The sequence below is a fragment of the Prionailurus viverrinus genome, chromosome X, assembly GCF_022837055.1.
Source record: "Prionailurus viverrinus isolate Anna chromosome X, UM_Priviv_1.0, whole genome shotgun sequence".
NCBI classification, from domain to species: domain Eukaryota; kingdom Metazoa; phylum Chordata; class Mammalia; order Carnivora; family Felidae; genus Prionailurus; species Prionailurus viverrinus.
The window spans coordinates 73,248,723-73,275,393 of NC_062579.1; the positions used below are offsets into that span (position 1 = coordinate 73,248,723).

Sequence of the window (26,671 nt, forward strand, 5' to 3'; positions counted from 1 at the left end):
GGAATTTTTCTACTGGATGAGAAGCAATGAATGAATCAGAAACCAAGGCCATAGCTGGGTAACACCCTGAGGAATGCCTGCTGCCTGCTTAGGGCTCTGAGGGCTCTGTAGAAGCAGCCCTCACTTACAGACCAAGATGAACTTTACTCAAACATCCCCTATAATATGGATGGCTACTGACCATGCAACCACTTAGAGGAAGATACAACATGACCTACAATCTTTACAGAAACTAATTGTTTTCAATTCCCAGTGGATATAATTCTGTGCCTATCAAATTGACTGGAAGTTCAAAGGTATTTTTATTAGTAGTACATAATTAACATGTTAAAATATTTATTCCATAGATATGGAAATACAGACAAGCTAATCCCCTACTGTGGATTTAAACTCTGCACTTCCTTTTGTTTTAAGACATTTTGCTCAGCATTAGTTATGCAGGAAGGCCTTCGTTTTATCACAGATATAAAGGCAAACAACTATTATGCCTGAAACTGGATGAAGGGCAGTCCACAGGGAGTGCCAAAGCTTTTCATGTGAAACATGAAGCTTGCAAGCAAACCCTGTCTCAGCTCCTATCATTAAAACACCACTTCCTAATCTGGTTACAGTAGACTGCCTGAGCAACAGCTTTACAAAAACAAATGCAAAATACCTGCCAAATGAATGAGATGGGAAAACAGTTCATGAGCACCGAAAGGGAGCAGCCTTAGAAGGTGGGAATGCAGGGAAAAGTTGACACTGAAGTAACTGAAAGTTCTAGTACAGTGGATCTTACTCCCAACACTCAAGTATTATTCTGACTGAACCATCGTATATACTGGAAAATGCATAAACACATCTCCTCCACCCTCCTGCTCTTCTACCAGAAATCATCTCCATCCCCACCATTCTCATCATTCCTTAGGACCTTCTGAAATGACTTCAACTAAAAGTGCCTGGAAAAGGAAACACAATAGCTGTCTAGCTACCAAAATACCAGATTCCTTTCAGATGACTACCTGTCAGACATTAACTGTTCTAGGTTCTTAGACACAGATTTTGGTTGCAAGGAACTGAAAGTTTAGTAGAGGAGAACAGGAAAGGTGATAGTAGATGCAACTACCACATGAGCATCAAACAGCCAACAGTTAGGGTAGAGACCCTAAGTATCTAGAGTAGGTGGGGATGGGGGGTGGTAAGTAGGCAGGAAAAAGGAGGAGAGAATATTGAGAAGGAATCTAAATCCCATCATTGTCTTGTACTTACTCAGGCATGCTCATGCCCTCTGAATGCCCCTCATTTGAAGATGGGCTCTATAATATCTATTCACACTACTTTTATGTACAGGCTAAAATCCACTTTAATGTAAACCACAAGTGATTTTTGGTTCTGTTGTAAGGAATGGAGTGGGAGAGTAAAAAATAAAAAGCATCAGTTCATTTCTAATTTGTTCATAAAAATAGAACTACCCTATGAGCCAGCAATTGCACTACTAGGTATTTATCCAAGGGATACAGGTATACTGTTTTGAAGGGACACATGCACCCCCATGTTTATAGCAGAACTATCAACAATAGCCACAGTATGGAAAGAGCCCAAATGTCCATCGATGGATGAATGGATAAAGAAGATGTGGTATATATATACAATGGAGTATTACTCAGCAATCAAAAAGAATGAAATTTTGCCATTTGCAACTACGTGATGGAACTAGAGGGTATTATGCTAAGCGAAATTGGTCAGTCAGAGAAAAACAAATATCATATGATTTCTCTCATATGAGGACTTTAAGACACAGAACAGATGAACACAAGGGAAGGGAAGCAAAAATAATATAAAAACAGGGAGGGGGACAAAACATAAGAGACTCTTAAATATGGAGAACAGAGGGTTACTGGAGGGGTTGTGGGAGGGGAGATGGGCTAAATGGGTAAGGGGTATTAAGGAATCTACTCCTGAAATCATTGTTGCACTATATGCTGACTAATTTGGATGTAAATTAAAAATATAGAATAAAATAAAATGGATGCTGAAATTGTTACAAATATAACTACAGGAAGAAGAGGCAAACTTGAAGCTACATTGGGAATACAATGCTAGAAGTATTGCTGGAAGAGGTTATCCATCAGTCAGTCAACCAACAAGCATTTCTTGAATTAATTTATTATATCAACATAATAAACACACAATATGCTGTGTAAATGTGCTCTTCTATGATATTCAATACATATTCTATTAACAAGCAGAAGTTCCCCACCTGCCAAAAACCATGCTATCCAATTAAAACAGGAAACTGATTAAGTACTCAGGAGTTCAATGTCTAGTTTCACCATGAAACCTTGAATAAATTACTTCATTTATGCATGCCTCACTTTCCTCCTATGTAAAATAAGGATAATAGAACATTAATCCAAAGGGGAAGTTCAACCAAATTTATCATGACTCATGGTAGACATGGTGGGAAATCCTTTATCCCCTGCTTTCTACAGAACCCACAACCCCAAATAGGATTGAGAATTTGACCTCACTCAGGCAATAAAAGAGTAGCATGAACACATTTCATTTCAGTTTCCAAACTTACTTAAGTCATTTTTTCAAGAATGTTAATAGACATACAGAAGCAAAAGAAGGAAATTGTGATGATACTGGCTTTGCAAAAAAAAGCATTGAGGAGCATCCCAAGATACTGTCATGTTAAAGAAGCCAGTTTTCAAGTAGAATATTTTGCATAGCTTTGCATATGAGGCATCCAACCTGTGTGCAATGTGCATGGAATATGGAGCTCTTTGGAGACCTGACCTCCAGCCATTGTGCCAGAACTCTATGTATGGGCAAATAAACAAAACCATACAAATTCTATCCCTGGTGACTGTACTACTTCTTGATCCTAATGGAATAATATATCTCACCATGAGAATCCCACTCACAGGCAATGAGTTAAAAGAAGAAATAAGTCTAGAAGGCTTGCTTGTGGAGACTTTATCAGTGCTCTGTCCTTCTCTCTGGGATACAGATTGGTTAACCTGGGCAAACATGCCAGGCATGATCTGCCACTGTAGGTAGGAGAGTATCACTGAAGCTTATATCACCTTCCTATCTTTCTCCCCCCCCCCCTTTTTTTTACTCTAAAAGACTAAGCCACTCAGTTTTGTGGGTCCAAGTGTAAATATTCCATTCCCCAAACTGGCACAAACCATAATAGGCAGGTGTCCCATGCTGCACCCCCATGAAATTAGAAGCACTAGTCATAAGGTAGATTCCTAGAACCAATTTTCCCATAGTGGATAGGGCTATGCTGAGTCATCCACTGTCTTTTTGTTTTTATAATCAGTCCCAGGTCTCTGTGAAGCCACTTAATTGGAGTTTGGAAACAACCTATGAAACAGAATTATTCTAATTGACAGGACACACTATTCTGGCCCCATTAATACTACATTCCAAACAACTGAGGTAATTTGCTACTGATAGCCAATTATGAGTCTATGTATATTGACATCAAGTGTTCTTGCTCATAGTGATTCAAGGCATGTACTCAAACCCAACTCCTGTGCATTGAAAGCGTATATTTTTTCCACACTTCAGATGAAGTAAACAGTGAGACTCAGACCACCCTGAAGAAAGAAATAATCTTTTCTTAATGAATAGCTTGCATGTCTTAAGCCAGTGGTTCTCAGTCCTAATGCATATTAGAATCAACTAGGGAATTTGGGTTTTTTTTTTTTTAATACTGTTGCCAAAGTCCCACTCTAAGAGATTCTGAGGTAACTGTCCTGGAGTGGTGCCCAGGCATTGGTATTTGTTTAAAACTTTCCAGGTATTTCTTTTTTTTGGGGGGGGGGGCGGTTTCAGTACTTGCCTGAGGATATACATTTTATTTTTTTTTCAATATATGAAGTTTATTGTCAAATTGGTTTCCATACAACACCCAGTGCTCATCCCAAAAGGTGCCCTCCTCAATACCCATCACCCACCTTCCCCTCCCTCCCACCCCCCATCAACCCTCAGTTGGTTCTCAGTTTTTAAGAGTCTCTTATGCTTTGGCTCTCTCCCACTCTAACCTCTTTTTTTCTTTTCCTTCCCCTCCCCCATAGGTTTCTGTTAAGTTTCTCAGGATCCTTCTAATGTACATCCAGAGGAGAGAACCGTCCTGAGCAAGGACCGACCACAGGCTTTGACCCGGTGTGCCGTGTTTTCTAATGCAAGCCCAGCTATTTAGAAGATGGCATCCCTTCTGTCAGATTATTTGCCAAGGCCATCTCAATATAGACTAAAGAATTAGAGCAGAAATACACGTTTTAAGAAATGATAAAAGAGCTTTTCTTTTTTGCATGAATGTATTGGCTTCTGGTTAGCCTTATTTAATCAAAATTTGCTTGACATTATTCCAATCCCCTCTCTAAGTATTCTAAATGGCAAATAACATGAAACATTTGAGAGGGGAAATTTTCTCTAAATGTCACATTAATTTCACTAGGAAATGTCCCCATGTCTAATGAGACAGCCAAGTTAACACAGGAACACAGTAAAAAGACAAGAACAACATTTGTTTCTGGAAAACCTAATTTTAACATAAAAAATGGGTCTACAACAAACTTTTATTTCTAGTGTCAATAGAAAATAAAAGTCACTTTCCTATCATTTAACATATTTATCCCAAATCCTTTCCTTAATTAGAAGTGTTTATCCTAGAAACTCATTGAGAACAGACTTCTCACTTGGCTTAGGTTTAATAAAACCTTGATTTTCTGAAAACCTAAAGAATAAATACTTCTAGACAGCTGAGTTTTTTAGACAGCTTAGGGCTTTCCTCTGTAAGGACTAAAATATTGATTTAAAATCCTAACCATTCTACCTTGTTTCTGAAGGGAATCATATAGTTGTTTATTGGTTGCTTAGGAGCACCTTTCTAAACATAAATCACTGCACCATGCAGGCTTTGCCTGTACACTCACTGACCCCAAAGTGCTGTGGTTTTTGAGTTCTTGTCTTTAATTTTTAACATATGTCCTTCATCACGTTGCTATGAAACACTCAGTATTGTTACTTCTCAGTGCTATGAATATATCAAAAACAGCTCCTCTTCCATTTCGAGTTTGATACTTCTACTCTACTGTGTTCTTAGAAGCTAATTATATTTGGCTAGAAAATAATACTTAAGGTCTGGGCGGAGAGCTGAAATGTTGTTTTAGAAGGGAAATTACATGATCTTTAATACAGAGACTTTGTGTAATGTTTTGGTTCTTGTTGCTTTTTGGTTTCTTTACCTGCTTTGGAGCCTTCTCTGATGATTATTTTCTATTATGAGCTCCCTCCTGGATATGCAGGGTTTCCAGTGAGACTTTGGGGTAGGTGGTATGCTATTATGTCTCTATGTTAATAAGTCTGGAACATCAGAAGTCAAATGCTTCCATTTTGTCAGGCCTCCAAGGTACCAGAATGCCCTACTTTAATAGTCATTTTGCATTACTTTTACAGTTCACTGAATTTTACCCTTTTCTCTGAAAGAGTGACCGTGACTCTCTCAGCACCACATTTATCACCAGGAGAGACTTCAACCCGAAGGAGAAAGAAACCCAATAAATGCAGATATCTAGGACTAGAATCTTTGCCCAGTATCACAAATCCCCAGGTCACTACACAAAGCTAAAAAAGGTTGCAAACACTGAGATTAAAACAGAGATTCCTCAAACTTTAAGGTCTTCATTTGAAAATGAATAGCCATTTAAAAATCACTTTAGAAGTCCCATCAAACTGAAAAGCATTCTAATTGCAATTTGTTACCTATTATTTTGTTTTTTTTAACTCTTAATCATTTTAGCAACACAAACAGGAAAACTGGAATCTCAAATCAGATGCACAGCAAAGTGGTTTTAAAATGCTAGTCCTTTTTTTTTTTAACTGCTGATGTCTAATAATGATAATTGTACTTATTGATCAATGATGAAAAGAACCATAACCTTTTCTAAAACTGATTGCTATTTTAGATGTTCAAATGGCATCTCTTCTCATGGGCATTTTTAGGAAATGAATTGCAAATGGCTTTTTCTTACTTCCTATGCCCAACACATAAAATGAAAATGTAAATTCTATATAAAAATAAAATGCCAATATGCCTCCAGCTAGAATGTATATTCAAATACTCATCCATCCAGACCTCAGCATCTGAAGCAGGAATTAGTGAAGATGGAATAAAATGCACCATTCCTAGAGCTGCCATCACCAGAAAGCTCATATTTACCCTGAACTGGAAAACAAGCCAAGTAAGCTCCCAGGAACTATGACTACACACATCTCAGCCTTATTCTCATTCTTTCCCCCACCCCCATCTCCCTCCTTCCCTCCCTCCCTCCCCCATCTTACACACACACACACACACACACACACACACACACTCATACATATCCACTTTGACTGTAGTGAGCAATACAGTTTAGAGGGATGACCTGGGTTCCCTCCCCATGTTTGTCACTGACTCACTGATGGTCTTGAATAAATCACTTAATCTCTCTTGAAGTCTTAAGTTATCTGTCTATAAAATGAAAACAATAAACTAAATGATGTCAATATTCCCTTTAAGCTACAAAAATTCTAGGATTCTAAAACAAAAGGCTCTTATTCATTCATTCATTCATTCATTCATTCATCCATTCATCCATTCAATAAACATACACCTGCAAGGAGGTCACAAACTAATGGACTTCTTACCGGGGATGGTTAAAACGTCAGCCATTCAGAAAAACATGAAACACACACACACACACACACACACACAGAGTGGCACATGCTCTCCTGCAGATACATGCATATACTTACACACAGGCTGCTAGAATTCAGCTTTGAAAATTACACTGCTACTTCATAGAGATAAATAGTACCATAACGGCTTGATGAAGATAGGTGACTTACACAGGAGGATTTGGACTTTATTTTTCTTACACATATAAACTCACATCATAAATAAAAGCAACCTCTCTCTTCTATGAAATGGGTTATAAAATTCTTAAGTTTTTTAGAAATAGTGCATGTATGTGTTCCTTTAGCTCCATTTCCACAGCCTTCACCTTGTGACACCATTTTCTCATCAGTATTTGCCTTTTGATCTAGCCCATTCTGCAAAGCGCTATGTGGATAATCTTCCTCAACCACTGTTTTCATCACAGCACTTCTCTTTCCAACCGCTCAAGAAACCCTTTTCAGGGGTTTCTTGATGGATTTAGCATTAAATCTCAACTAAATCTTTAACTGAATGGTTATAAGATATAAGTCCTCTACTTCCCCCATATCTAATTTCTCTCATTTTTAATATATCCACATCACTGGTCATCCCACATTGCTTAGCATTTTCTCAGCACTGTGTACAGACTATGCAATGTAGTTATGCATTTCCTTAGGTTCTATGATTATTTCATGTGTAGTATGTAAGTCAATTCATTTTCCAACTGGACTGGAAGCTCTCTTTTGAGTTCTTTTTTTTAAGTCTATTTATTTATTTTGAGTGGGGGAGAGAATGAACAGGGGAGGGGCAGATAGAAAGGGAAAGAGAGAATCCCAAGCAGGCTCCATGCTGTGAGCACAGAGTCCCATGCGGGGCTCAATCTCATGATTCGTGAGATCATGACCTGGGCTGAAATCAAGAGTCAGACACTCAATCCACTGAGCCACCCACGCATCCCTCTCTTTTGAGTTCTCAGTGCCACAATGTTGGACACTTACCAAGTATACATATAATGCATCAATGAATGAACAGAGAAGAGATGGAAGAGGCTAATAATGAGGCTACTTATTACAATTAAAGCAGATAACCAATTCTATTAGGCCAAGTGGTCCTGCTTCTTCAGAAAGCATCCATTCCACACACTGCTTTCTGTGGTTACAATTTGTTCTCTGTCTTCACTCCCAACTAGTGCCTTATAAATATACAGTAGTCTGGATATAACTGCCAGGGATAAGCTGAAACAGTTTGGTGCTTTCTACCCTTCTATTTTTTTAATGTTTTATTTATTTTTTGAGAGAGAGACTGCAAGCAGGGAAGGGGCAGAGAGAGAGACAGAGTATCCGAAGTGGGCTCTGCACTGACAGGCTGACAGTAATGAGCCCAACACAGGGCTCAAACCCACAAACCATGAGATCATGACCTGAGTCAAAGTCAGACATTCAACTGACTGAGTCACCCAGGTGCCGCGGCAACTCTTCCCTTCTAAATCTATCAGTCCTACCACATCTCTGGGAATGACAGAAGTGACACATGATAGTGCTTCCAAAACACTTTGGATACTCTAGATGAAATTTCTGTAAGAAGATAAGGCTTTGCCACATTACAAATCTCTGAGTCACAGATTGATGCTGCAGCAGCTACTTTTCTACATGTGAAAGAGAACTCTAGGATTCCAGTGGCTTTCAAGACAAGGCTAGCTATGGGAAACACAGGCCATGTGGTTAACATCCAACAAGTCAAGTTGAAAGAGTTCCCCTCTTGGTGGCCTTTCATCATCACTCCTAAAATTTCACTGGCACTATCAATGTGGTCAGACTACCTATAGGTGACAAATGCAGCCTAGGGAAGGCGCTTTTCTCTGCCTTCATCTTTGATTGGGTCAAAGAGATGCCTTTAGAAGAGCAGCCCAGTTGCAAATTTTACTACAAAGACTTCCTTGAGAAATACAGCAGTTTTTTGCAGAAAACTGCAGGAATCCATGCAATTCAGAGGCAAAGAGCCTGCTGAAAGACCAGGCTAAGTGCCATACCATTAAATAGATGAGCACAGGTTTCTGAATAAGACTCTGGGATCTTTTTCTAAGTGTTTTGTGGGCTACTGTGTACTATAAAATAGTATGTGCTTATAAACAGCTCTCAGGAACAAGTTAATACCTATTCTAGGTACAAATGCTCTCAGGAACCAGTTAATGCCTATTCTAGGTACAAATGCAAAATCAACAAGATCTCAGTGTGAGTAAAAGTAGCTGAAAAGTGAATAAGATGAATCCAATCATGTGAACCATTCTATCTCATCCCACATAAACAAAATTCAACCTGAGAAGTAAATAGCTATCAATCACATTCACCACTGGAACAAATGCTGGAGTCCAATCACCATCTCCAAATATGTAACTACAGCATATTAAAGTTATTTTGCAGGCACAGAGTGACTTTCATCCCCAAATATCCAAGTACTTTACAAGCAGGTGCTGTAATTCCCCCTTTAAACAGCCAAGAAAAACAAACACACAGGTTAAGTGCTACAGCCATGTTAAATACCAACTCAGCTAGACCATGCCACAAAAACAAGAATAAGAAATTTTCCCAGGATCACTGTTCTTGGCATTACCAACTACTGAGACAGAAAGCAAACACAAGATGGTAACACCAAGGAAGTCACTGCTTTATACCTATTTTCCTCAAAATGACTTTCTTAGTTATTTTAAGTGAGTGAGTCAGGAGAGTATAGTCTAGCAGTTAGACAAAGATAAATTTGTCACACACTAACTGAAGATACTTCTCCAGTCCCAGCTGGACAGCCCAGTCACATAGTCCAAGGGATCCAGGAAAGAGCCACTTTCATTCCTAAACTTTGGTGATTCTTTCAACTGTCCTTTAGTGATACTGACAACCATCTTTACAAAGTGACCTAACATAACTAGTGATGACTTCATGGGGTAGCTCTAATTTCAGAAATTATGACTTGGTAAAACTGGTCCAACTGACAATAAGAAACCAATATAAGACCTCCTACAAGCCCAGGGATCCACAGTATGAGCTCTCCTGAATACAACATGCATTTGAGCCCTTCTGGCCCAGAGAGGCCCAGCATACCCTCAGGACCTGAACTGGTCCATTCCTTTCTGCTAAATTCTAGTTTATTGGTGCCTCAATTCTCTGTTACTGAGCAGCTATGGAGCCCTAACTTCCTGCAGAGTGCAATTTCTATTGAGGAGTCTTGTCAGCTGACAAGACTTAAAATATTTGGAAGAAAAAAACAGTGGGTGGCCCTGTGCATATGAGCCAAACAATACCCCCAAATCCAGTTCCAACCCCAGTCTCATTGTTTATACTATACATCACTTAAAACCCAGTTGCCTCCACAAGCTTATTTAAAATTGAAAGAGTGAGCCTTTGGCATACCATTCTAAATTCATTTCCTTGTAGGAGCTTGTTACTCGAGCTTGTAATATTTGATCATGCTGACAAAAAACAGTCAAGTAATATACCATCTTAGAAATAGTGAATGTGTTAGCCTTTAATATTGATGTTTTCTAATTAGATTCAATACAATAGATCATTTTTGTTGTTTCTGGTCAATGAAATTCACCACAGTTCTCTCGGTGCAGCTATTTTGATTACTGCCATGGCAAACAAAGGGGCGTCTCAGTTCAGTGTAATGTGTAGTGTCAAAGATGTGCACACACACAATCCACTTATATTTACTGTCACAAAAATATAAACAGATTATTTATTTCTGATCTTTTAAGTACTAATTTCAAATTTAATGAGGCATAACAAATATTTCTCAAAATCAGACTCCATGGTTGCTTAACATTGGCAACCCTTTAATTATGTCTGTAGTTTAAATAAAGGACATTAGGCACTGGAGGAAATCCACAGTAGCCTCCAGTTTTGAGCAACTTAAACAAGCATTGAAGCAAATCAGAGTTGGAAGCAAGATAGAGATCACATTTTAGTATCACTTCATAAGGGAGCCATAAGGGAAATAAATATTTTTTTAGACAGGAAGAAAATAGACACACAAGTTGGAACTGGGGCCGAAGGTAGCTACATTTTCTACAGAGCTCATGGCACAGAATTGAAGAATTTTGCTTCTTGTCCAGCCAGCAAGACTTCCATGAGGTGCTTAATGACTGTGATGGAGCAAATGCCTTCTGTTAATATCATCCTGTAAAAAGAATTAGCATTTGGAAATGGACATAATACACAAAAACTTGCCATTTCTTTTCTCCTTTTTTTTTTTTACCTTTTAACCAACATTAACTACCTAATTCTCTGCTACTATTATGAGCTAAATAAATATTATTAACTCCACTAACAGCAAAACAGAACAGGTTAAGAAATTTGCCTTCTGCTAGAGAGAAGCAGTGTCACGACTGCAGCTAGAATTCAAGACGTTTTATTCTACATCCTGCACTGACACCACTAGGCCAAATCTCATTAGAATTCTAGAAAATGCAATGAAATACAACTAATTAGGACTGGCTAACTGGGTGTACCATTTGAGAGGGGAAAAAATCATCTAGCCTGCTTAAACATGACAGGTTCAAGGGTGGTGAACACAACTAGAGCAATTTCCTCCTGCAGGAAGATTTACATATAATGAGGGGAAATTCAGTGAAATCCCTATCAAGATTCCAATGGCATGTTTTTTACAGAATCAGGAATAAAATCCTAAAATTTATATGGAATCACAAAACACCCCAAGTAGCCAAAGAAGTTCTGAGAAAGAAGGACAAAGCAGGAGGCATCATACTTCCTGACTTCAATGTATACTGTGAAGCTATAGTAATCAAAACAGTATGGTACTGGCATAAAAACAGAGAAATAGACCAATGGAAGAAAACTGAGAGCTCAGAAACAAAGACAAGTATAAAAGGTCAACTAATATTTGACAAGGAAGCAAAGAATACCCAATAGGAAAAAATATTTTCAATAAATGGTGCTGGAATAATTAAATATTAACATGTAAAAAATGAAACTGGACCCATATCTTACACTACTCACAAAAATTAACTCAAAATGAATAAAAGGCTTACATATGAGACCTGAAACTATGAAACACTTTCTATGAAGAAAACATAGAAACAAAGCTCTTTGACATGGGTCTTGTTAATGATTTTTTGAATATGACATCTAAAGCATAAGCAACAATAAAAAACAAGTGGGACCAGATCAAGTTAAAAAGCTTCTGTGAAGAAAAAAAAGACATCAAGAAAGTGAAAAAAAACCTTATGGAGTGGGAAAAATATTTGAAAACCATATATCTGATAACAAATTAATATCTAAAATATATACAGAACTCATAAACATCAATATCAAAAATACAAATAATACAATTAAATAATGAGCAAAGGACCTGAATACACATTTCTCCAAATAAAATATATGAAAGGCCAACAGGTATATGAAAAGATACTCAACATCATTAGACATTAGGTAAATGCAAGTTAAAACCACAATGAGATATCGCCTCATGCCTGTTAGGATGTCCATCATCAAAAAGGCAAGAGATAATAAATGCTGGTATGGATGTGGAGAAAGGGGAACCATTGTGCACTGTTGGTGGAATTGTAAATTAGTACACAGCCACTATGGAAAACAGTATTGAGGATTCTCAAAAAAATTAAAAATAGAACTACAATATGATCCAGCAATTCCACTTCTGGGAATATATCCAAAGGTAATAAAAACTAACTTGAAAAGATCCCTGTACCCCCATGTTCAAAGAAACATTATTTACAATAGCCAAGACATGGAAACAACCTAAGCGTTCATCAATTAATAAATGGATGAGGACGTTGTTTTATACACACACACATACACACACAATGGAATATTATTCAGGCATAAAAAAGCAGGGAAATCCTCCCATTTGTGACAATATGGTTGGACCTTAAAGGCATTATGTTCACTGAAATAAGTCACAGAAGAACAAATACTGTGATCTCACTTATATATGGAACTAAACAGCACAACACCAAATTCACAGAAATAAAGATCAGACTCAAAGTTACCAGAGGCAGATGGTGGGGGAGGGGAAATTGGAGGAAGGCATTCAAAAGATACACAAGATACACAAGATGAATAAATACTAGGGATGCGATGTATAACATGATAACTATAACACTGCTGCAGATTATATAGGAAAGTTAAGAGAGTAAATCCTGTAAGTTCTCATCACAAGGAGAAAATGTGTTTTTCTTTATTTTCTTTTTTCTTATATCTATATGAGAAGATGAATGTTAACTGAACCTATTATGGTAATCATTTCACAATATGTGTGAGTCAAACCATCATGCTGTATGCCTAAAGTTATAGTGATGTATGTCGATTATTTCTTATTAAAACTGGAAAATTAAAAAAGAAAAAAATGGGAAGCAGCATTTCACTCTCCCTCTACCATCATACTCCCAGCAGCAAAAACCAGGAATAATCCCAAACTTAACCTGTCAAAAAAAATAATAAACTAACACTGTCAGAAATATAATACCATACGCTGCCAGGCAGTCATACCTCTTTAACCTATGCAATTGATTTCTACCTTCCCTTCCCTACCCTGTTTTCAGTTTCCTCCCTCCCCAGCTTCCTCCTGGTCTTTCAAATACTCTTAGACATCTCTTTCTCCACTTATTCTTACATATACACACACCCTTTTATCAAAGAAAACTGGCACACCCACTCTTCATCCTGGCCTTCTCAAGAATGGTTCTACTTGATAACAAAGAAACATTTTGTTTGAGGTTAAAGTACAAAGAGGTGTGGGCAGTCATGTCTTAATTCACACACATGTGCACACACACACACACACACACACACACATACATTATACATAACTTTAGTGAGGGAAAGAATGTTGTACCTTTGTGTTTTGATATTAGAAAACCCTTGTTCCTGGTAGACCTCACTTCAGTTAGGGTCACAAATTACCCTGACAAATGTTTTTGCAGTGATTATAAGCTTAGAAAACATCACAGAATATTCAAAGGGAATCCCCAGAAAGCCTTCAAATACAGAGCTCTCAAAGTAAAAATAGAAAAAGTTCTTACCAGCTATGTGACCTTGAAGAAATCACTGAAACTCAATTTCCTAATCTATAAAATGGAAATAACATCTGTCCTAAGTATCTTACAGAATTATTTTTAGTATCAAATAAACTAATATGTGTACAGGTACTTTCTAAGACTGTGTATTAATAGACAAATGACAGGTCTTCTGATCATCAGGTCATAAATTTGATTTACTTTGCATATTTATTTCCATTTCCAACTAAATTCCCATTGAACATTATGAACAGTTTTCTTTGGAGTTCCCTACTAGGACATTTTATCTCATTTCGGCCCCCCCATCTGTTCTACCAGAAAAATAAATAATGCAGTGAACAGTCTTGGGTTTGGCATGAGAGATAAAAAATATATATGGACCTAACTTTTCTAATTGCTGATTTAATAGAAATAGAAGGAGCCCAGCCTCCAACAGCAGACACCTTAGCTGGTCTGTGTGTGTGTGTGTGTGTGTGTGTGTGTGTGTGTGTACGTGTGTACGTGTGTGTGTGTGTGTGTGTGTGTATGTATAAGACAGACAGAAAATTCAGCTTAAAGACAGTTGAAATGACCTCACACCATCTGAAATTATGTGAGAATCAAGATTTGAGACATTTTAAAAGCTTTAATTTCCCTTCACCTCATTTCCTTCCTTTGTTATGACTGAACTATCATGGAATCTCTGTTCTTAAATAAAGAGGGGGGTCATGGGGGGAGAGAGAGACAAAGGAAGAAAGAAAACCCTCATTCCAGGGTTAAGTAAAACAAATTAGCATGCATAATTCAGAGCTGTCAGCTGGAAATGAGCCATTCAAAAACTAGTGTAGTGTGTGACTAGAATAATAGGGTTAATAAAGGGAGCAGCTTGACCAAGGCTTTCTAAGATCCAGAGCAAAAAGAGAGATTCCAACTCAGGACTGTCTTGGACCTTGACTGTGGGCCCACTCTACCACTCCTTAGGGCTGTGCTGTCCAATGGGATAGACACATGTAGCTATTTAAATTTAAGTTAACAAAAATAAAATTAAAAATTTAGCTCCTCACAGTAGCCACATTTCATGTGCTCAGTAGGCAAATGTGGCTAGTGGCTACCATATTAGCACAGATATAGAACATTTCCATCATCACATAAAGTTCTATTGGACAGTGCTGCCTTAGAGCAAGTCTGTTGGCCTGAGACTTAGGACTCTCCAGTTCTAAAATGTGAGGCACTTGGTGACCTAAGGAAATATAAGTACACTTATCTTTATCATATCATGTAACACATTGTATTGTCTATTTGTCACCACCACTAGGCTGGAAACTCCTTAAGGGTAAAGACCACATCTTTAGTATATATATCCTCAGTGCCTGTCACTGTTCCTGGCACAAAGCAGGTGCTCATACACTGTGTGTTAATTGAATAACAGTGGATATTAGACATGTCCATGAGATAGAGAGAGCTCACTCATCTTTTTCATACAGTGATTCAGAAATGTAAGATTTGCAAAACTCTTTTTAAAAGGCCACTGTGCTTCCTAGACTTGTATTTATTTCAATATTTCTCAAGAATTTAGACAGTAGGGATAAATGGCTTAGTAAAAAACTAACTTTCTGTCTTCCCATCTTTCTATTCCCATCTCTTTCATTTATCCAGAGTATGATATAAACCTAAAAATTAGAGTACATGTTTATTGATATTAAGACACCAGTATGTAATATACATTATATTGAACATGATGCAATCCACACTTTTAAAGGGGATGTTTACAATTGAACTGAATGAGAATCACATATAGAGCTGTGTATCTCAGTGGCCCAATTTAAAAAATCATTTTCTGGGGCACCTGGGTGGCTCACTTGGTTAAGCATCCAACCTCAGCTCAGTTCATGATCTCACAGTTTGTGGGTTCGAGCCCCGCATCAGGCTCTGTGCTGATAGTGCAGAGCCTGGAACCTGCTTCAGATTCTGTGTCTGCCTCTCTCCCACTCATACTCTGTCTTTCTCTTTCAAAAATAAAATAAACGTTAAAAATTTTTTAAAATAAAAAAAATATTTTCTTTTTTTTTTAAATTTTTTTCCACGTTTTTATTTATTTTTGGGACAGAGAGAGACAGAGCATGAACGGGGGAGGGGCAGAGAGAGAGGGAGACACAGAATCGGAAACAGGCTCCAGGCTCCAAGCCATCAGCCCAGAGCCTGACGCGGGGCTCGAACTCCCGGACCGCGAGATCGTGACCTGGCTGAAGTCGGACGCTTAACCGACTGCGCCACCCAGGCGCCCCAAAAAATATTTTCTTAAATAGTACCTTGTATTGCTGTGGCAATTGTTTTTCACAGAGCCCTCACTTACGCCCTCTTCCAATAACTACAGCAGACTTAAGAACTATATAAGTAAGGTATCATTTCCCCTTTTAAACAGATGTAAAAACTGAGGCCCAGAGAGTTTTTGAATTCAAGATCAAATAGCCAAGTGTTGGCAGAGTCATAGCAAGAAACTAAGACTCCTGCTTCTTGAATCAGGGGACCTTCCGCCCAGTCTAACTTTACAGGCATCAGGAAATGGAAGCCCAATTGGCTGACTTACTGCTTTTGCTTTCAATCTATAATCTCTTCTGAGATCCATCCTTTATAAATTAAAAAAAAATCCTTCTATGCAATATTAATTACTTCTTCAGATCATGAGAGAGACTTCAGTTGCTTTACTGAAAAATGTGGTCATTTGCAAAGGTTGTTCAAATTATTAGTGCAATCTGACAATGCTATGCTGTCCACTGCAAGCTTTGAAAAATTTCTTTTTGAATTTATTACCATCACAAAAGCATATCCTTTGGGAGTCTCTCTCTCTCTCTCTCTGTTTCTCTCTCTCTCTCTCTCTCTCTCTCTCTCTCTCTCTCCCTTTCTCTCTCTCTCTCTCTCTCTCTCTCTCTCTCTCTCCCCGTCACACGCGCACACACACACATACACACACACTATTTGGAAGACCAGAAAATGAGCCAGGGAACCTCACAACTACCCCCAAGCAATACAACTGGGTAATACACAGGCATGGGTTTAGAACTCAGCTCTTTTGACATCCAAGCCAGGTCTCATCTTTTTCAACTTTCCCAGCTCCTTCCTATTATTTCTCCTAAGAAGTCCCCAAAGAGTAAAACTAAATGCTTTAAGTTCTGTCAACTAGATTTTTCACAGGAAGAAAAAGTGAAACTTAATGTAAATGATGTTTGTAAATCACTTCTTACCAATATCCTATCATGAAGAAAAGTAAGTGTTCCTCAGGATACTGTAGAAAGAGAATGTATTATACACCCAAGGAAACAGACTGTCTTTAGCTGAGTGATCCAAAGAAAGTCAAATGATAAAGCTCTGTGAAATATAGCCTCATTCTAGCAAATGACTTGCTTTCTTGCCACTTAAATTACTCATCTATAATTGCTAGAGATAAACAGCAATCAAAATACAGTATCTGGTATTAGTCTTGCCCACTGGGGATTGTTTGATCATAGGGAAATTATCCAAAAGGTAAATTTGCTCATTTTACTGCCTCAGTGGAAATTGCCATTAGACTATGGAGTGGGGCTAGAATGATGGCAAATATTGCTTCCTTCTAAGAGGGCTTTTCTCTTCTCTAAATAGGATTGAGGAGCTAAATCTAAGCCCCTGCCTCTATCACTAACATCTAAATAGGAAAGAAGGAATCTGCTCTGCCCACTTCCTCAAAGCATTATTCTCAGGTTTACTGGTTTTCCCGTGTTGGAATCACACGTTTGCAGTTCAGACATCACTAATTCATATTTAGTGATCATTCAGATAGAGCTAGGCTACTGTATCTATTTTTTTTTTAAGTTTTGCTGGGAAAATTAAGGTGCAAACAAGATTACAGGAGAAATGTTTAAACTACTTAAGGGAATAAATTGTTTTTAAGCACTTTGGAAGCAATTTAGAAACAATAAATATGTTAATTGCACATATTTCTTACTTATTCATTAAAGCAGGTCCAAGGACTTCTACTTGGCAAAACATCCTGGCAAGGGCTTTGTTAGTCTACTTCTTATTACTCTATGAACTTGAAAGTAATAATATTGCATTTCTTTTCTATCTATAATTCTGACTGGCCTACCCTCAAGTTAGTCTCAATCAGATTTGACTGTACTATGTAAAAGCTGAGTAAAATGACATCAGTTACAGGTCAAAAGACATAAAAGTCACAGAAAACCCTGCACTATGTTTAAAACCATTCTTTGCACAAACTATAAGTAACCAGTAGTGAAAACTGGTAGATGGGAGCAATGAGAAGAGGTAGAATGAAAAGCAAAAAAAGATCATTCAGAACCCTCTCCACAATTGAAAAGATTTGCTTCATGCTCCCTGGTTGTCCATGACTGCCTGTTGCAGAACAAATGGCAGCTAGATTAGCTCAGGGCCGAAATTATTTAATTCAGTTCAACAGATACTGTTAAGACTATGTGCCAGGCCCTATGGTAGATGCTAGGGATATGGAGATGAATTAGATTTCTTCTCCTGCCCTCAAGGATCTCACATTTCTAGTGTTAGGGACAAGCAAGTGAAGACACAAATATAATGTGGCATTGCAATGCTATGTCAATGGTATATATGTGTGGAGCACAGAGGACAAAGGAACCATGAAGGCCCCTCTGGGTAGCACCTACCATCAGAACTGCCTTTAGACACATGAGATCTAAGGGGGGATGGAAGTAGGGAAAACATTTGTTTGGGGGTAATAGTTTGCTTCTCTCTAGCACTAATTCCTTATTTTGCAAGTTATGTATGAGTGTCAGGGGAGCGAGAGAGAGAATAAGCCATGCTTAATAAAATCGAACAACTTCCCTACAGCCACAAATCCAGCTTGATTTGGGTTGGCTCTTCTGTAAAGTTTGGAAGACAAGGTACATGCAGAACAAGTGCTAGAAAAATCAATGTCCAAATGGGTAGCTAAGTAAATCACAGAGACTGATTTTTGAGCCAGTAAAGGTTTTCTCCAGTGGTCAGATGTTCATTACTTCCAAATTCTTTTTTCAGCCATTGCATAAAGATGAATCCTAAGCAAGTCAACTCTAGCTTGGATGGATAGCTTCTTACAACTTCCCCTAGTCCACTTAGAGGTAAAAAAAGGAAGATGGAGTTCTTTCCTGCAGCAGCCTATAGGTGGAGACCTTCATTTTCCTCAGCACCTCAGACCACTCACTCTCAGCCCTACAAAAAGAGATTACCATAAAATTTACATGCTTGATGGGGAGGAAAGAAGATACTTATTCTCCTTTTATAGAGTCTAAAGATGTGGATTTAATGCTTGTTCCATTCTTCTTCTTCTGATCACCTGACACTGTGACTTTTCTCCAGAAGCTGAAAGTTCTTGGGTAACCCTCCTGGCTTCCAGATGCTGCCTGAGGCCTAGTCTCTCCCTATTGCTTACTGGCTAACTGTATGCCATCCCTAGAAGCCTGATCCTATACAGAGCCCAAAGTGAGAAGAAACAAGGGAAATCTTGGCTTGTTCAGAAACATTGTCTCTGCTCTAAGAACAATGTTTCTATGTCTTCTAACAGGGCATGGATGACTCTGAAGCCAGACTCTTCTGTCTATTACAGCCCTTGAGCCAACAAAGTACACATTGTGTTTCTGTGCAAACAAAGATGACTTTTATCTCTTGCCTCACAAACTTTTCTTCCCTGTGCTTTAAAAAATAAATAAGGCATGGGAAGATAGAGAATAAATAAAGGTATGAGTGACCTCTCCCTATGTGTTCTAAAAATAATGAAGATACAATGGCAGTCAACCATTTCATAAAATTTGCTTTTAGAAATTTTATTTTCATAAGTTAATATTTCTTCTGTCATTTGGGCTTATTGTTATGAAAAGTGCTTTTTGGAAAAAGAGTCTATAATACCAGAAAAATCTCAAAATTTCCTATAGCATGTTCATCTTTTCAATATTCCTAAGAGGAAAACAAGCCACATCCAAGGCTTTTCAAAGATATTAACTTTTTCCTAACTCCACACAAAGCACACCACTACAAAGCTGCAAAGGGGTCAAGGAGATGGAAGGCAGCATACTAGCCATAAGTCCATCCTTTCTACAATCTTGCCTCTGGCAGTGGTGATTATCTGTTCATTAATGATGAGAAGATTAAATACAGAACATTCTACAAGGGGTAGAGAAATGTTCCTGATCACTCAATGATCCATCAGGTATTGACCTTACACCTGAGAACCGATTTTCCATGCTGCGTATGTGAAAGGTTTTGTGCTAGTCAAATAATTAGCTGGTCTTGGATTCAAACAGTATACAGAAATACCTTTTTTTTTTATTGTGCTTCACTTCATTGCCCTTCACAGACACTGAATTTTTTACAAATTGAAGGTTTTTGCCAAACCTGCATCACACTAGTCTATCACAGCCATTTTCCCAACAGCATTTGGTCACTGAATGTCTCTGTGTGACATTTTGATAATTCTCACAGTTTTTAAGGGTTTTTCATTATTATTGTATTTGTTATGGTTGATCAGTGATCTCTGATATTACTATTCTAATTGGTTTTGGACACCACGAACTGCACACATATAAGATAGCGAATGTAATTGATAAATGTGTATGTTCTGACTGTTCCACCAACCTGCCATTCCCCCATATTTCCCCCTCTCCTCGGGCCTCCTATCTCCTGAGACACAACAATATTGAAATTGGACCAATGAATAACCTTACAATGGCCTTTCAGTGTTCAAGTGAAAGGAAGAGTCACACATCTCTCACTTCAAATCAAAACTTAGAAATGATTAAGCTTAGTGAGAAAGACATATAGAAATCTGAGATAGGTTGAAAGCTAGGCCTCTTGCACCAGTTAGCCAAGGAAATTAAAATTGCTACTCCAGTGAACACATGAATGATAAGAGAGTAAAAGAGCCTTACTGTTGATATGAAGAAAGTTTTACTGGTCTGGATAGCTCAAACTAGCCACAACATTTCCTTAAGCCAAAGCCTAATCCAGTGCAAGGCCCTAAGTCTCTTTAATTCTATGAAGACTGAGAGAGGTGAGGAAGCTACAAAAGAAAGCAGAGGTTGGTTCTGAGGTTAAGGGAAAGAAGCCGTCTCCTTAACATAAAAGTGCAAGGAGAAGCAGCAAGTGCTGATGTAGAAGCTGCATCAAGTTAGCCAGAAGATCTAAGATAACTTATGAAGGTGACTACACTAAACAACAGATTTTCATAACAGCCTTCTATTGGAAGAAGATGCCATCTAGGACTTTCATAGCTAGAGAGAAGAATTCAATGCCTGGCTTCAAAGCTTCAAAGTTCATGCTGACTCTTGTTAGGGACTAATACAGCTGGTGACTAAGTTGAAGCCAATGCTCATTTACCATTCTGAAAATCCTAAGGCCCTTATTAATTATGCTAAGTCTACTCTGTCTGTGCTCTATAAATGGAACAACAAAGCCTGGATGACAGCACACCTGTTTACAGCATAGCTTACTGTATAATTGAAGCCCACTGTTGAGACCTACTGCTCAGAAAAAAGAGATTCCTTTTAAAATATTACTACTCATTTACAATGTACCAGGTCAACCAACAGCTCTGATGGAGATATACAATGAGATTAATGTTGCTTTCATGCTTGCTAACACCACATCCATTCTGCAGCCCATGAATCAAGGATTCATTTCAAATTTCAACTCTTATTATCTAAGAAATACATTTTGTAAGGTTATAGCTGCCATAGATAATGATTCCTCTGATGAATCTGGGTAAAGTAAATTGAAAAACTTCTGGAGGGGTGCCTGGGTGGCTCAGTCGCTTAAGCATCAAACTCTTGATTTCAGCTCAGGTCATGATCTCATGGTACATGATTTCAAGCCCCACATCAGGCTCCACGCTGACAGCATGGAGCCTCCTTGAATTCTCTCTCCCTCTTTCTCTGCCCCATCCCTGCTCACATGTGCATGCTCTCAAAATATGTACATACATACATACATAAATAAAATAAAATAAACTTAGAAATTAAGTTTAAAAAAAGAAAGAAAATCTTCTTGAAAGGATTCACCATTCTTGATGCCATTAAGAACATTCACAATTCATGGGAAAAGATCAAAATATAAACACTAACAGATTTTGGAAGAAGCTGATTCCAGCCCTCATAGATGACTTTGAAGGGTTCAAGATTTCAGCAAAGGAAGAAACTGCAGGAGTGGTAGAAATAGCAAGAGAATTAGAATTAGAGGTAGAACCTGAAGATGAGGGGCGCCTGGGTGGCGCAGTCGGTTGAGCGTCCGACTTCAGCCAGGTCACGATCTCGCGGTCTGTGAGTTCGAGCCCCACGTCCGGCTCTGGGCTGATGGCTCAGAGCCTGGAGCCTGTTTCCGATTCTGTGTCTCCCTCTCTCTCTGCCCCTCCCCCGTTCATGCTCTGTCTCTCTCTGTCCCAAAAATAAATAAACATTGAAAAAAAAATTAAAAAAAAAAAAAAAAAAAAAAAAAAAAAAAAAAGAACCTGAAGATGAGACTGAATTGCTGCAATCTCATGATAAAACTTGCTTTTTATGGATTAAAAGTTGCCTCTTATAGATGAGCAAAGAAAGTGGTTTCTTGAGATGCAATCTATTCCTGGTAAAGACACTGTGAAGACTATTGAAATGACAACAAAAGATTTAGAATATGACATAAACATAGTTGATAAAGCAGCAGCAGAGTTCAAGAGAATTGATCCAATTTTGAAAGGAGTTCTACTGTGGGTAAAAGGCTATCAAACAGCATTGCATGCTACAGAGAAATCATCTGTGAAGGGACAAGTTACTTGATGTGGCAAACTTCATTGTCTTATTTTCAGAAATTGCCACAGGGGCCCCTGGGTGGCTCAGTCAGTTTAGTGTCTGACTCCCGATTTCAGCTCAGGTCATGATCTCACAGTTTGTGAGATTGTTTAGGTCATGATTACATGGTTCATGAGATTGAGGCATGTAATCAGGCTCTGCGCTGACAGTGTGGAGCCTGCTTGGGATTCTCTCTCTCCCTCTTTCTCTCTGGCCCTCCCCAGTGCTTGTGTGCACATGCACTCTATTCCTCTCAAAATAAATAAATTTAAAAAAAAAAAGAAATTGCCACAGCCACCTCCTTCAGCAGTCTCCACCCTGATCAGTCAGTAGCAGCCATCAATACAGAGGCAAGACCCTCCACCAGCAAAAAAATTATGACTCACTCAAACGCCAAATAATGGTTAGCATTTTTTAGCAATAAGATATTTTTAATTGAGTTATATACGTTGTCCTACATAATACTGTTACATACTTGAGTTATGTATGTTGTCATACATAATGCTATTATATACTTAATAGATTATAGTATAATGAAAAACATAACTTTTATGTGTACTAGGAAAAAAAATTCATTTTACTCTCTTTATTGTGATATTTCCTTTATTGTGCTGGTCTGGAAGTAAACTCACAATACCTCTGAGGTATGCCTGCATATTTTTATGCAGACTAATTCACAATCCAAACACTAAAAAGAAGAAGGTTTGATGCTTCTGTGATGTTTTAGTTTTAGTCTCTTCATTTCAACACATTTGCCCAGCACAGCCCAATGATAATGTTGGCTTCATGAAACTGACTTTTTTTTTTAATGTTTATTTTGTATTTATTTTATTTTTTATTTTTTTTAAATTCATGGCCAAGTTACTTAGCATATAGTGCAACAATGATTTCAGTAGTAGATTCCTTAATGCCCCTTACCCATTTAGCCCATCCCCCTCCCACAACCCCTCCAGGAACCCTCAGCTTGTTCTCCATATTTATGAGTCTCTTATGTTTTGTCCCCCTCCCTGTTTTTATATTATTTTAGCTTCCCTTCTCTTGTGTTCATCTGTTCTGTGTCTTAAAGTCCTCATATGAGAGAAATCATATGACATTTGTCTTTCTCTGACTAATTTCACTTAGCATAATACCCTCTAGTTCCATCCACATAGTTCCAAATGGCAAGATTTCATTTGCTTTGATTCCCAAGTAATACTCCATTGTATGTATGTATATATATATATATATATATATATATATATATATACACCACATCTTCTTTATCCATTCATCCGTCGATGGACATTTGGGCTCTTTCCATACTTTGGCTATTGTTGATAGCACTGCTATAAACTTTGGGGTGTATTTGCCTCTTCAAAACACATGCAACTGACTTTTTGAATCCATCATAATTAATCAATATAAATGTTGTTGCACAAGTGATGTGGTCTCTAGGCCCTTTACCAGTTTCTTAACCTTCTCTGAAACTTACTCCAGTCTGTCAGTGTGCTACTTGAAATAAGGCATTCAGAATTTAATATAATACTCCAGATGTCTCTGAGCAGCAAAGAGTTCAGAGGGTTTAATACATTCCATAATCAGGAAGCTATATTTCATTAATGAAGCCTAATATTATATTTGTTTTAGCAGTTCATTACCTCAACTTGCTTCCCTCGTAACATTTCTGTCCTTCCCAAAGATTCCTCCATTTGGCGTTACCAGTTCCACTCCAGATTGGCATTGGCATTGGCATTGGGTTGGAATTTCCAAAAAGACCACCAGATAGACATGAAGAACCATTGAAGGAAGAGTAGATCCAAAAAGTAACAGTCTTCCAAAACAAGACATTCCACTTAAAAGGAAAGGGAACAGGCCAGCTAACAGCATTAACAATGCACCCAGATACAGAGGACACTTGAGGACTGCCAGAGATCGTGGTATGGAGAATATCACAGATGTGACTACTGCACTCTTTGTTTGTAAACAACTAATTATTCCTGCTCACCAAAGTGATACTACATCATACATTAAGGCAGAAATCAGCACAAATGACCAAACTATTGTCTACTTGAACAATAAACTCAAAGTAAAAAAAATTAAAAAAAAAAAGTTAAGCTAAACTGTGTTCCCCAGATGTCAATTTGAAAGTCATGGCTTATTTTGCTCTTCTACCCTCCCCCCACCAACCTCTCTGCACTATTAGAAGTTTTGTAAATATATTCAATTATTCTAAAAGATGCCAAAACTCTCATTTCAACTTGTTTCCCAGTTAATGTACCATAGCAGAGAATGAATTGCTATTACAAGAAACTAAAAATAAAAATGTTTCAGAGTATATAATTGGCTTGTCTTGTTGGACTTTTTAGGGAGCCAAAGTACCAGTTCAAGGCTATTAGCCCTTGGTTTATAAGAGACTAATATAATATATTTCCTCATTAAAATACTTTGCTATCACTGGTTCAAAAATAAAATGATGCATTTTATCCTACAGTCTTTCATTTTAGGGGGTTTTGGAGCTTTGGAGGCACAATGAAAGAAGAACAAACAAATAGGAACTCTTCTCTAAAAATTAGCCATTAACCTCACGAATGTTTCCCCTCCTTTTGAGTCAGTTTTCTAGCAGGCCCGCAATTCACCACATGAAACAGTCATTTATTTTTCAGAAAAAAAGATAGCCATATATGTCTGTGTGTTTAAAATAAAATTTCAGTAATTAGCTGGGTTTGAGGCAAAAGGTATCTACATGCAATTATGGCAATCGGACATTTGAAATCACAAATTCATGGATCCCTCGACATAAACTCAACCAAATGAGACTTATTGTTTTGTAATCATGCCATCACGGTCCTTCCCACAGAATCCAATGAGACTAAATTTTGTTCAGTGGTCTCTCTGTGGCCTTTTTCCTAAAAGAATTAGTATGTGTGTACTGTCCTCCATGCATGGTACATGTTAGTACCTTGTACTGCTTTTCATCACACTTACCATGATTGCAAGTCATTATCTGTGTAATAATTTTTCACTGTCTATCCTCAGCACCATACTCTTGGCTCCATAAGGATAGGAGCAATGTCTGTTTTCCTTTTAAATGTGTATCTCATGCCTGGTAAGATACAAAGGTAGGTGGAGTAGGCACTAATGAATGAACTGTCAGCCTGGCTGGGGAAGAGTCTGTGTGTGAAATGGTAAAGAATATAATTATATCGCATTGACACCTTACCTAACCATCCTATTTAAATATGCAAAATCTCTCCAATACTCACAATCCCCCTTTTCTACCTTATTTTTCTTTATAGCATTTATATTTTAAGATACTACATATTTCACTAATTTTTTTCATTATTTCTTTCCACCTACTAGAATGTTAACTCCATGATGTTAGAAATTTGTGTGTTTGGGGTGCCTGGGTGGTTCAGTCGGTTAAGCATCCAACTTTGGTTCATGGTTCGTGAGTTCGAGTCCCACACTGGGCTCTCTGCTGTCAGCAAAGAGCCTGCTTTGGATCCTCTGTCCCCCTCTCTCTCTGTTCCTCCCCTACTTATTCTTTCTCTCCCTCTCTCTCTCCCTCTCACTCTCAAAATAAATAAATAAACTTAAGGAAAAAATTTTTCTGTCTATTTTGTTCACTGCTCTTCCTGGAACCATGAAAACAACACTTGACATGAAGTTGGTATTCAATAACTATTTGTTGAATGAATGAATGTTTTTTATGGACTAGGCAAAGCTACACAAAAAAAAATAAATACCACAAGTATAATACTCCTAAATTTTGTAAGCGTACACCAGAAAAAAATGGGCCTAGAATAGCCCTAAGGTTTCAAACTTGGTCCTGTTTTACTAGGACAGGGATACCCAGAGGACCCCACCCACCTTCATCTCCCATGTGTCCTGTGTAGCCTCCAAGCAGTACCAAGTCACTTCAAACAACACAAAGCCTTTCTTATAAAATAGAGGGTGCCTATGTGGCTCAGTCTGTTAAGTGTCCGACTTCAGCTCAGGTCATGATCTCATAGTCCATGGATTCAAGCCCTGTGTCGTGCTCTGTACTGACAGCTGACAGGCTCAACTGGAGCCTGCTTTGGATTCTGTGTCTCCCTCTATTTCTCTTTGTCCCTCCCCCACTCATGCTCTCTCATGCTCTGTCACTCT

The 26,671-nt window shown here is 38.1% G+C and overlaps 1 protein-coding gene across 3 annotated transcripts in view; it reads right to left on the reverse strand.

Annotated features, from left to right (window-relative positions):
• Positions 1-26,671, reverse strand: part of PCDH19 (protocadherin 19) — a 142,206-nt gene that overhangs the window by 75,972 nt on the left and 39,563 nt on the right. The window lies entirely within an intron of this gene.